Source organism: Myodes glareolus, chromosome 14, assembly GCF_982192425.1.
Source record: "Myodes glareolus chromosome 14, mMyoGla1.1, whole genome shotgun sequence".
Lineage (NCBI taxonomy): Eukaryota > Metazoa > Chordata > Mammalia > Rodentia > Cricetidae > Myodes > Myodes glareolus.
Genome location: NC_142039.1, coordinates 60,708,051 through 60,720,602, shown reverse-complemented (window position 1 = coordinate 60,720,602; position 12,552 = coordinate 60,708,051). Strand labels below are relative to the sequence as shown.

At 47.5% G+C, this 12,552-nt stretch overlaps 1 long non-coding RNA gene across 1 annotated transcript; it reads left to right on the top strand.

Moving 5' to 3' along the window:
* Window positions 1-3,145: 3,145 nt before the first annotated feature.
* On the top strand, window positions 3,146-5,345 carry LOC146892059 (uncharacterized). The gene is made up of 2 exons (XR_015004971.2): window positions 3,146-3,278; window positions 4,474-5,345. It is a non-coding gene; the product is annotated as an uncharacterized LOC146892059 (long non-coding RNA).
* The last annotated feature ends 7,207 nt before the right edge of the window (window positions 5,346-12,552 follow it).

Here is a 12,552-nt window from a genome sequence, read left to right as displayed (position 1 = left end):
TTGGCTCATGTAGAAACAGCTGACACAGACACACCCCTACCCCCCTATTCCAGGGTACCAGACTGCTTTACAACTTAGATTCTGAGTTCTGATCTCAAAGCCTTCTAACCTGGTGCTTTGGGTCTCTGTCTGGTTCCTTTGGGGATGCCGTCTTCTGATCTTTGGGCTTTAGGTTCAGAATTTTGTAATCAGGTGATTGCCATCATCAGATTTTTCAAGACTAGGGAGCATTGCTGTCACCGTTTTTGTTCCAAGACATGGACCCTTATCACAGACTGAATACAAAGTCCACAAGAGCTTACCAACTGCAGAAGGTCCCTAGCTTGGAGCATGCTCTCCATGAATATTAACTGTCCGCTTGACAGAATCTGGAATCACTTGGGAGACGGGCATCTGTGTATGCCTTTGTAGGATTGTCTTGATCGCACTGAGGTAGGAAAACACCCACTATCTTGGCTGGTTTTGAGTGACAAATTGACATAAGCTAAAATCATAAGAGGGGAAGGAGCCTCGGTTGAGGAAATGTCTCCATGAGATCCGGCTGTAAGTCATTTTCTCAGTTAGTGATCAATGCGGGAGGGCCCAGCCCATGGTGTGTGATGGTGTACACTTGTGATCCTAGCATTCGGAAGGCTGAGGCAGGAGAGATGCAAGCTCTAGGTTAGGCTGGACTTCCTAGTGGGTTCCAGGCTAGCCTGAGATATGGTCAAGACGCGGTGTCAACTCTCCAATACACCCCAACAAAATTAAAAAACAAAACAAAACAGCCACCACCACTACTAACAAACAAAATGAAGCAAAGTAAAAAACAAACAAACAAAAAACCAAAACCCAAATATAACAAAAGGAAAAAAAAACCCAAAGAATCTTTTAAGGCAGAATAAAATTCTGCTGCTTGTATATCTGCATCTGATTTATACACTCAGGCTCTGGTGGACACTTGGGCTGTTTCTGCCTCCTGACTGTTGTGAAGTGAGCTGCTGTGCATATGGATGTGTGAGTAGGTCTTCCAGCCCCCCTTTCACCGCTGTTGGGTGCACACTTAAAGATTGTGCTAACACTATTTACTCACATTTACTTAGTTTTTGAGGAGCTGCCCTAGTGTTGACAGTTCTTTTTCCTGTGAGTTTCCTCTTGGTCAGCCTTTTAACAACGTGAGACGAGGCCTGAGGTCTGGATTGAATCCAGGGGCAAGAGTTAGGACCCCATATATACATATCCATGTTGGGGAGTGCTCCGAGCCATTGAGACAGGATGGAGTAAAATCAAGGCAGTTCGTGTCGGATATATGGAGACACCTGTGAGGAAAGGAGCCATTTTTTTTTTTATGAAGATAATGATTTTTTTTTCTCCTTAATTTCTGGGAAGGTGGAGGGCGAGAGATTTATTGATTTTTAGGTATTGGCAGGCCTCGCACCTGTCCGGTGTAGCACCTCAAGATTTCCTCTGGGGTTTCTGGTCTAAGTGTGGGAATATTTACAGAACAGATGGCAAAACTAAAAAGAACAAAATAAGGGGGGAGGGGCAGTGATTAGATTAGAAGGCTTATACAGTAAAAGCAAGAGAAAAAGGGTTCTTGGAACTTTGGTGTGTGGTGTGGGCTCAGCTTTAGATTCTGATGCTGGAGGCAGCTCTTGCCATGAATACGCAGGGGCTTCTTGAAGTCCTGTTAAGTATTTCTGCTCTGTTGTCAGGGCTGAGCTAGTATTACTATCCACCTGAAGGACATGAGCCACCAGAGTCAGGACTCTAGGACCACAGACTTGAAAGACATCTCCGCTTCACTGAAGGAACACCCTATCTCCAGATCCATTCTCTCAGGTTTTCTCCCATCCCATCATAGAAAACAAACGTCTCTCTGAGATTACTCAGTCCTCAGGACAGGTGTCAGCACCTTTACTGCTGAGCCATCTTCGCCTGCTGGTCCGTGAGATGGACCCACTCACGCATTCATCCCGGCTTACCGTGTGATTGTAGGTGTACAAAAGGGCTATGATGTAGGTCTCACGCTCCGTCTTCCATCCTGACACCACATTTTAGTGAGCACGCATTGCAGGAAAGGGGTTCCAGCTGCTTTAGAAGTGTGTCTAAAGCAGAGCGGAGTCCAGAAACAACGGCCCCTGTCCCTGCCGCCATCTTTACACCGGTCAAAGCAAGAAAGCAAAACTTTGGTGTAAGCTTGAACGTTGACCTTCTTTGCTGTCAGCATCATGCTAACTTATTGTAATCATTTCTTTTTCAGATATACAAAGTGCAGGTTTTATTTCTCATTGATATTGGGAGGATGGTGTTGTCAGGTGAAACACGGTTGTTTCCTAGAGCTTTCGGTGTAATCGGAGCAGAACATTTTTGCATAAAACTAAAGATAGGTTGTCTGCTAATAATCATATTCAAGAGACGGCAACCGTTCAAGTGAGGAGAAATGTACTCTTCATATTACTTGGTCAGTCAGCTGAATCCTTATTTCCTATTGTCATGGGCGTGACTACAGTCATTGTGGCACCTATGTGTTTCCGTTCTTATATTGTTTCTCACAGCAACTTCTATTTGACAGACAAGGAAACTGGAGTGTAGAGTCCTGGGAACTGGCCTGGGTCACAGCATTGGGAAGTAAGAGAATTGGTGTCTTTCTTCTTTCTCCTGTGGCTCTGATAAAATACCCCGAGTAAAGCAACCTGAAGAAGGAGACACTTCTCGGGCACACAGTTCTAGGGTCCAGTCCATTGTGGTGAGAAGTTCTGACAGCAGGAACTTGAGGTCACTTGAGGTCACATTGCATCCACAACCAGAGAGCAATGCATTCTGGGACTTCAGCCAACCTTTTCAGGCAGCCCAGGACCCAAGCCCAGGGAATGTTGCCACCCTCTTCCCACCTCAGTTAACCTGATGGAGATAAGCGGTTGACACCTCACAGGTGTGCCCAAAGGCTTATCTCCTAGGTGACAATTCTTGTCAAGTTGCTAATTAGTATTCACTGACTGGAATTCAGGTCTGTGACTGTTGGTTTTCATTTCAAGCTTACAGTGCTAACTTTACTACCGATGTTAGTTCTGATTTTAGAGGTGGAAGGTAAGCAGAAGCGGAAGTGGGAAACGTTAAGGGTTTTTTGTTGTTGTTGTTGTTGTTGTTTTGTTTTTAAGTGTCTCTGCCTTGCTGGGAAAACATGTCTGCATCTATCGGAAATTGAAGTGTCAAATGACAGGGCTGGAGAGGCTGGCTGATCGGTCCCCATTGGCTTGTGTGCTGCTGCCAGTGAGCAGAGAAACCACAGCTTTCAGGTGAGGAGACTTTCAGGACGTCATGGGCCATCTTTTTTCTAAGCAATTCTATGAACTGCAAAGCCAATGTCACTGACGGTTCTGTTGGTTTCTGCCTTGAACGCCATCTGATTCTTCCATAAATCAGCAAAAAGCAACAAAACAAACAAACAAAACACTCAACGGGCAACAATAAAAACATGGTCTGGTGATATGCTGAGGAGTGGGGGAGGTGGGGGAGGCTTCCTCTGTAGTGTTACACAAGACTGCCTGCCTCATTCCTATGGCAGGTGTGCACTTCGCAGCCTGGGTCACCAAGGGCTACCCATTGTCCTTCGGTCTTGGCGATTTAGAGTTATGACCCTCCTCCACCCCTCCAATAACCCAACCCTCCTCGCTGCTCCTGATGCTTTAGAAGACAAGTCCTGGCCATGTTCGTATGCTCTTCTCTTCCTCCTGCCCGCTCCTGTCTTGGTACCAGGAAAGCCTGGCACGAAATACCTGACCGAAGCAACTTCAGAGAGAACGGATTTATCCTGGCTCACTGTTTCATGGCATAAAACTCACAGCTGTGAGGAAGGCATGACTGTGGGTAGCTCTATGGGAGCAGAGATAGGTGGTCGAGACCCCTCACATCTCAGTGGACCAAAACAAAGGGAGAGGTGGCTGCTGGTGCTCAGCAGCCTTTCTACTTTTCGTCTTTCATTCCATCCATTCTAGCCACACCCACATCTCAACAGCTTCTCCTCCCAAGAAATACCCTCACCACCTCGCCTAGAGACATGCCTCATTAATGCTTTAGGAGTTTGTTCATTCAATCCCATTGATAGGATTCGCCATCATAGCATGGCTTTATCCTGACGATGTCCGGCCCCAAGGTTCTCATGTTGCAGAGCTAGAATGACGTGAAAAGCCAGCCCACAGTCCTCTAGACACGCCTACCAGCATTTTAAATTCTCAAGTCCACTGCTGCCCGGACCACGGGATATGGGCTATCAACTCAAGTAGGAAATGTCAGCTGGATAAGAAGAGGATGGTTTCTAGTCTTTTCAATACATGAACTCCTTGTGACAGGAGACAAAAGACTGTCTTATGTCGCGGCTTTGTTCAGTGGTATTACTACACAGAAGGAAAGGGTTGCCCTCGCTAGTTTCCGAGGCTTTCTTTGCCTTGTCCTATGCTTCATTGACTCATTTTCTCCCCCTCTATTTTCCAGTGACAAGCCCACCCTGTCTTTATTTATTGTGTGGAGAATGTCTACATGGGAACCAGGATACTCTTCCTAGGACCTTGTACAAAACTGAGGTCTTTCGTCACGACCATCTCTCTTTTCAACTTGAATATGGGAGAGCTCTGTAGGACCGCCCCTCCAACCCCAGCCTTCCCCACTCTGCCCCTGCTTTCCACATTGCTGCCTCAGAAGTGGGATGGCTGCTCAGCTGTGGGGTATGGGAGTCAAAGCAAGTTCTCTCTTATGAGATCTTAGGAGGTTCAGGTGGCTCTTCTTGCAGCCTGCACTATCCCCCGCAGTTTGTTTCCCATCTTGGAGGTCCAAGTTGAGGATCTTGGGCTTGGGCATCTGTTTCTTCTACAGGGATTATCTCTGGTGACAGATAAAACATGATGGGACAGTAGGCAGGGGACAGAATAGTGTGGAGGGTGTGCTGGAAGGACATCAGTGAGTGTCGACTATGGCAGAGGCTGTGAACATGGGGACACGGTCTCAATAAGACAAGTCTCTCTGCTCCAAAGGGCAGGAGAAGAGAAGTGCTCAGGTCTGTGCTTAGGAGGTGCAGGGTCCTCAGCCTGCTGTTGAAACCTCGGGGTGAAGAGAAGTGTAGGGCCCACAGGTCTACCCCTCCCGGAGCTCATATTGAGGATAGCTTGTTGTTTCTGGCAAAACATCTCTGCAAAAAATCCTGTTTGTTCCTGTGTTTCCTTTTCCCTGCTGGTGGTTAGCTATAGGGTCGTTGTTTACTCCATCATGGGTAATTTTCCACCTGTCTGGGGGGATTTCCACTGTGCAGCAGCTAGGTATATAAGGTTTTTCCCAAGCTTGAATAAACGGCATTTGGCATTCTCTCCTCACGAATGACCCACGTCTCTTGCGTGTTCCTTTAATCTCCAGGCCCTTGCCAGGCTCTCAAACAGTGCCATAGTGTCTTGGATGAAGGCACAGTGAAAAATTCAACCACTGTGTGACATGCAAAATCTGGAGGCCAGAGGCAGGTTGGGCACCTCCACTGGGGACAGAAAGATGCTGGAGATCAAGAGGCAGGTTAGGCACCTCTACTGGGGACAGAAAGATGCTGGAGATCACAGCCAGGGACATTGGAAGGGGGGTGGCTTACCCAGTGAGTAAGATGTCCCTCAGAAATACTGCAAAGATTGAGGAAAGGGGAAGCAAAAGCGAGAGGGAAAGGGAGAGGGAGAGGGAGAGGGAGAGAGACACGGGCAGTTTCAAGACAAATGGCTACTTAGCGAGCCAGCCGGGGCCCCGCTCTGAAAGGCCAAAGGAGCATGCGCCTGGATTCTGTGTCCTTTCCGTATTTTAGTTCCTTGTTTTCTCTTCCTTGTTCCCTTGAGCCCTCTGTGGAAGGTAGACCCGTCCTCAGGAAAGGCTTTGTTAAAAACCCACCCTTGATGCAAGCCATGAAAATGAGGGAATGAACTGGAGGAAGGGACGGCAGCCTCAGCGTGGAGTTTTGAGATTACATTGGTGTTGGTCACCTGCTTCCTTTTGCCTATAATAGGAGTCATGCGGCTTAAAAACCCTGACTGCTGATTTGGAAATTTACCTCATGCAGTGATTGATAATAGAAGCTTTCAGGAATGAATAAAAAAGGGGGGGAGGGGCTGAGGGTGAGCAAGGGCTGAGGGAAACGGAATTGTTGAAAATGGGATGTCTGAAGCGCCACTCAACTTTGTCTGAATGGAGTTCCCATGTCCACACTTGCTCTTTGTGTGACAGGTAGGGAAACTGAGGCACAGAGAAAGAAAGGATGCTTGCTAGGTCTCTCTTTCTTTCCCTCTCCCTCTCTGTCCTAGGGATGGGATCTGGGCTAGGCAAGAAGAAGGGTCTTCTACTTTCAGTGGCCGTTTGCTAATTTTGAACAAGGTGTTGCTGGGGTCATGAGGCTATTCAGAACTGAGCAAGCCAGAAGTTGAGTCTGTGTATATGCAGGTACCCATGTGTGCACACTTGATGGTCATTCCTCAGGAGCAGTCCAGGGTCTCTCACTGGCCTGGGACTTACCAGTCAGATTAGGCTCTAGGAATCTTCCTATCTCCACCTAGCCAGCACTTGGATTGTACATGCTTGGTATTGCCATCTTCCCAAACATGGTTTCTCGGGATCAAACTCAAATATGAGTGCTCGAAAGGCAAGCACTGTCCTGAACCATCTCCTCAGCCCACAGAAGAAGGCTTACAGAACAAAATTAAGGCATTCTACCAGACAGGGGCTTTTTCCCGAGTGGGAAGGCATTCTCTGTCTCTCCCTGACCCGTTTTTGTGTCGAGGTCCTTTCCAAAAGGCATGGAGTCTTTCACGAGCCTTTCAAGCCTCCTGACTTTGTTACCCTTTTCTTTGGGGCTGGACTTTGGTTCAGATACTGACAGAGGTATGTCAGGTGCAATGCAGCATCAATTCTTCTGAGGTGAAGAGATCAAGGTTAGAGATGTGGTCTATCCTGTTCACTGTTGTCAGGGATCGGGAGAGAGGGAAAAAGAGATAGACTTGGTAATGATCACCGTGTCTGCTGGATCCTTACAAAGCCCAGCTCAGTGATAGCTTTATTCTCCCAGAGAGAGCAGAGACTCTGCAGTGGTAAGTTCAAAAACACACAGCCCAAACACTTGAAGAACTTAAAAAACACTCTCAATTCCCTGGGCCCATCTCCAGAGGCATTAACTCAGCCAGCCTGGGAACAGCTGTTCTAGAAGGTTCCCTCTTAGCACAGCGGAACAGCTGTTTGGAATGGAATCTTTGGACAGCGAGGTTTTTGATACCGTGAGAGCGCTGGACACGTGGGTGGGAGAAGGTTGTCCGAAGAGCCAAGTGAACAGTTTTGATCTCCACCTAGGTGGTCATGGAGAGATTTCATCGAAAGGTCCTTCACACTGACCTACAGAGAAGCTTGCGTTTCACACTCGAGGTCAGAAGGCGGAGTGCCGGCTGCCCTTGAGGACAGCCAGCTCCCAGCAGGTTCATCAGCCTCTCTCAGTTGCTGCATTTCCTGGGCCGAGTGGTTTGGTTTCCTGAACTGACCTATCCACACAGGCAGCTGACTCTGTTCTTGGCCCAGGAATAGGAGAGAACCTTACATAACCATGGAGTTGGGCTCTTGGAAGGAAAGGCTTTGCTGTGTGAAGAATACGAGGCCAGCTCTCAACAGAGGAGGGACATGGTTCCCAGGCTAGCTTGGAGGGAGTGGCCCTGAACTTGAGGCCCAGAGCCATCATAGTACAGTGTTTATTTTTGACTCATCCAGAGCTTACCCAGTATACATGTGACTGGCAGCCTCGTGTCCTAAAAGTTCCTCCCCAGGCAAGGTTTCCGTTGCTCTCTTGGGCTTGCGTGAAGATTCAGTTTTGGTATTTTAAAGGATTTGCTGAGTGAACAAAACAAATCAAATAAAGGGAGGAGGACATGACGGCTACTAAAGTATGGAGAAGATTTTTATTGTAGATATAATTGGGAAAAGTAGGCAGAGGGGAGAGTCTAGGCTGATCATGGCCAGCGACTAAACCAGATCATGAGAGGAGAGAGGAGGAGGGAGAGCAAGAGAGGAGTCGTTGACCAAGAGAGGCAGCCTGGGCCAAGAGACTGGAGTAGCCACAAGGACTGAGTTGTATAGGGGTCTGAAGCTGGGAAAAAGGAAACCGAATCCAGCACCTGGGAGGAAGAGATTTAGGGAGGGAGGCTGGATGAAGAAGACTGGGAAGGACCACAGGTACTGAGTGAGACTTGTCCTAGGTTTGAGACCTAACATTGATAGTGTCTTCTTAGAATTTGCTTGTTGCTTGCCTTCCTTCCTCCTTCCTTTCTCCCCCCCCCACTTCCTTCTGTGCTGCTTGCTGTCTGGAGTCTCCTAGTCAATGGTAAATTAGAGTCTCAGTTCTTCACATCGTGCAATGTTCACTACAGCTTCGCTTTCCTTGAGCTCATTTGGCTTACCAAAGAGGACAGCCTTGACCTTGCGCTACTTTCCTGCTTGGGAGCTGTGTGTGTGTGAGTGTGTGTGTGTGAGTGTGTGTGTGTGTGTGTGTGTTGATTGCTGCAGGTACAGATCTACAGTTGTCCCAATGGAATGTACTTGAGTACTTAAAATAAGTATGTTGAAATGTTGTGTGAGATTTTCAGGGTCGATGTGAATTAACACTTCATATGGGACACCTAAGGCAGACCAAAGAAATGATGCCACTCATGTCTAACTCGGTGAGCCAGTGAATCTGAGAAAAGGGTTAACTTCGGGAGCATGGCTGACTACAGGCATTATTGAAAAGCCCTTGGCAGCATGGGGAAAGGTTTACAAAAGCTATATTCCTGGAACAGAGATCTCTGTCTAACTTGCCTGCAAGTCCTCTGAAAAGTCCCCTTGGCCCAACAACTACTTAGTGCTTTGTAACCTTGAGAAGATGGCCTTGTGAACCCGAGTCTTGTGAGACTCCTTCCTCTCTGCATGAAGGAATGTCTCACTTTAGAGGAAACAGCTGTATGCCATGAGAGATGGAGCGCGACACAGGATCAGAGACAGGGCTTACAAGCGGCTTTTGTGTAAGACACCAGAGCTGCATTGGCAGTGGGCAAACTGGCAGTTTCATGCAACTTAGTCTTCTTTGGCCCTTTGGAGTCTGGACTCTGGTTTCTAGGCTTGGGTTAAGGTTTCCTAATAACTGCAGGAGAATGGCAGAGGTTTCTGTTTCTAAAAGTTCACGGCAGTCACTGATGTAAGAGATTACCTTCCATGATTGCACTCTGTCCTCACATAGGTTCAGCATAGTCATTTTGACCAAAATAGCTCCTGGGAGAAAGGCTTTGCGTGCTGCTGACTTCTCCCAAGGGGATCTGGGATACATTCCTTGGTGATGGGGAAGGCATGGTAGGGAGCTTGAGGGAGCAGAGTGAGAACGGGAGGAAATGGAGCTGTGTGCTTTAAAACCTAAGGCCTGCTCTTCATAGCACACTTCCTAAGCAAGGCTCCATCTTCTGAAGGCTTCACAATGGCGCCCCCAGCTGGAAGTCAAGAGTTCAAGCACATGAGCCTGTGGGGGAGCATTTCGCATGCAAATCACAGCAATGGCAGAACTAAATCTGAAATTCAAATCCACATCCTTTCAACGCCAGATATTATTCCTAGCTGGTTCACACGCTGGGCTGTGTTGACACAATGCTGGTGACCTCATCCAATCCTGCCTCTGTATGGTTGGGCGGGTCTCAAGTCCACAGCGTTCTGATCTAGACTGTTGGGTGTCTACTTGAATTGCTCCCCATCAATTAGAACTTTCCTGGTCGCTCTGTTCTTTCTTAAGCATGCTTCTCCATCACATTCCCTTACTCAGGCTAAAGTGTGGGAGTAACCTTTGACCCTTCTTTTATTTTTCTCAGCCTACAAGCCAATTATCATCAGGATTCCTATAATCCAGAAACTCTACCGCCTCTTGCCCTTCTCACAGCTGTCAAGAAAGAGTCAGCCGTTATTATGCTCTTGTGTAAAAATCTTCTGGGGCCTTCTTGTCTTGTTCCTGTAATGTCAGTTATGAAGTTACTGCCTCTCAGCTCTGAACCGAGGTTTCTAGGCTGGAGCTAGGATACTGAAAACCTAACCCCCCATGTCTCCTGTGCTAACAGACTCTAACAGTGTTGGCTCAGCAGCAAGCCTGCTAGGAGGAGGAAAGTTGGGTCTTGCTCCTTCCTGTGCTGTTCTGTGTGGACTTCCTATTGGCTTTTGGCTCCCGTGAACAGGATCCTAACCTAACCATCTCACCACCATGGTGGCAATTAATTCAGTTCTCTTTGGAAACTTCCGCTCACTGTAGAAGTAGCCTCATGGCACTTCTTCAGTGACAGTGGGACCTCTGTCCTCTCTGAGGTCTGGGCTCTGACACTGTGGGATTCTCTCATGAGCATCTAACTTTGATAATCTAATACTTTCTTCTTGTTTCACCACCCCTAAGGATGAAGGCAGTTTCCCACCATGGTGACTTCAAAGGCATCTTGGATTCCTATTTCTATATTTTCAGTTACCAGGGTGGAGATGACTTATTATTATTATTACATTAAATTACCTTGTTGAAATACCTGGTGTGTTTCTATCTCCTGATGGGGTTCTTGACTGATAGGCCTCATCCAGGAAAATGTTTTCTAGGCTACTTGCAATGTGGCTTCCTGCCTCTCCTGGAAACGCCCTCTCTCCTCTCTCCCTCTCCCACACTCTTCTACCCTTCTGGGCTATTTGGCAAATATGTCAATCCCTCTCCCTGCTTATAGCTTTCGATATTTCTGCTCCTTCTCCTTCAAAGACTGCTCCACAATTTTGCAGGCCTCTGTTTAGAGCACCCTGCAGTATTATCTCTTTTGTGAGGTTCTCCCTGAAAACCCTTCATCAACCCACTTCTTTCATCTTCTTAATTTTGTCTGTTTCCTCCATAGTTCCTATCACCATCTATGTTAGCAAGCTTTCTGTCACAATAGAACAAAATAAAACACTTAAGACAATGAACTTACAAAGAGGGAAGGTTTATTTGGGGCCATAGTTTTCAGTTCGTGGTCACTTGGTTTTGTTGGTTTTGGGACGGTGACCAGGCTGGATAGCATGGTGGAAGAATATGGCAGAGGAAAATTTTTACCTTCTTGCAGTTGGCGAGAGAAGAGAGAAGAGGGGCAGAAGCCTCAGTGGTTCCTTCGGTGGCATGCCCCCAGTGACTGATCTTACAACTTGGTCCTGCCTTCTAAATGTCCCATAGCCTCCCAGTAACACTAGGGCTAGGGACCAAGCCTGTACTTAGGGCCCTTTAGGGGACACTCAAGATCAAATTACAGCAGCATGGATAGTCTATCTGCCTGGTCACTCATTAATTGGCTCTTTCCTTTTGGTAAAACAGAAGCAGCTGAAGGGCAGAGACTTCTCCCACTTCAGGGGTTTCTAGATCTCAGAACTCACAGTGACACCCAGCATCTAAATGCTTCATCCATGTTTGTCGAATGAATGAGCAAGCTGAAGTTCTAAACTCTCAGGACTAAGAATGGCCCCGGGCAAAGTGTTCTGGATAAGGAATACTCTATCACCATGTGAGAGACAGCCAGACTGGCAAGGACCAATCCCCACTTTTGAAGAATTAAGGTCTCTTCTTCTCTCTAGATTGCTGTCGGTGGACCTAAGAAACACAACCTGACGCTGAATCTGTGGCCTGTCCTCTTTACCTTGGATTTTTTTTCCTTAGATTTCCTCAATATCATCGTGTCTTTTGAAATGATGATATTGAAACTGCCCTGGGCACTCAATAGCACCCCAAGTGACTCTCTGCTCCTACGAGCTTAATTCACAAGGAAAGGATCTGAGAGTGTGGGTGGTTGGCCCTTTCGGTTTTCTTTTGTTTGTTTGTTTTTTGCTTCTGAGTGACTAAGCGCTATGTAGCCCAGGCTGGTCAGATAGTCACAACACAGACCAGGCTGTCTCAGCCTCCTGAGTAGTAGGATTAGGTTGTTGGATTTCTGGTGTTGTCTCCACGGAGGCTATGTCTTGATGGGTGTGTGGTGCAGACTGGGATACCCTTATTTCTAACAGGAAGCCTGGCTCTCCAATCCAGGAGAGCAATTGGCAAGAGAAGAATTTAAGAAGAAGACCTGACCTCCCAAGCCTGCAGGTTGAACCAGCCCTCAATCCAACTCACTGCAAGTTCTTCCCTGCCCTGCGTTATGGGGGAGCTCCCTGGATTACAATGGCAGCTGCTGGGTTCTCACGTGGTGATTCACCTGTTCTTTCACGTTTGCCTTGGATTCCAGCCACTTGGGGTTCAGAAGGTGCTGAGCTGGCCTGTGTTCTTGGCGAGAGAACACAGGTGTGAGCGGTGTTAAATGCCAGTGGCAGTTAAAGGCGCTGATTTGAAAGGAGGCTGGCCAGACTAGCTTTCATCGAGTCTTCTGTGCTTGGCCACATGGGACTTTGCACTTAGCAAAGCGAGGGCTGAAGAAGGGTCCGGACGGCCTCTTTCAAGGTGCCGTTTTGGCTCTTTAATAACTGAAACAACCCTGTGAGGCCAGGGGCTGTCTACACTGTCTTCAAACTTGGTGA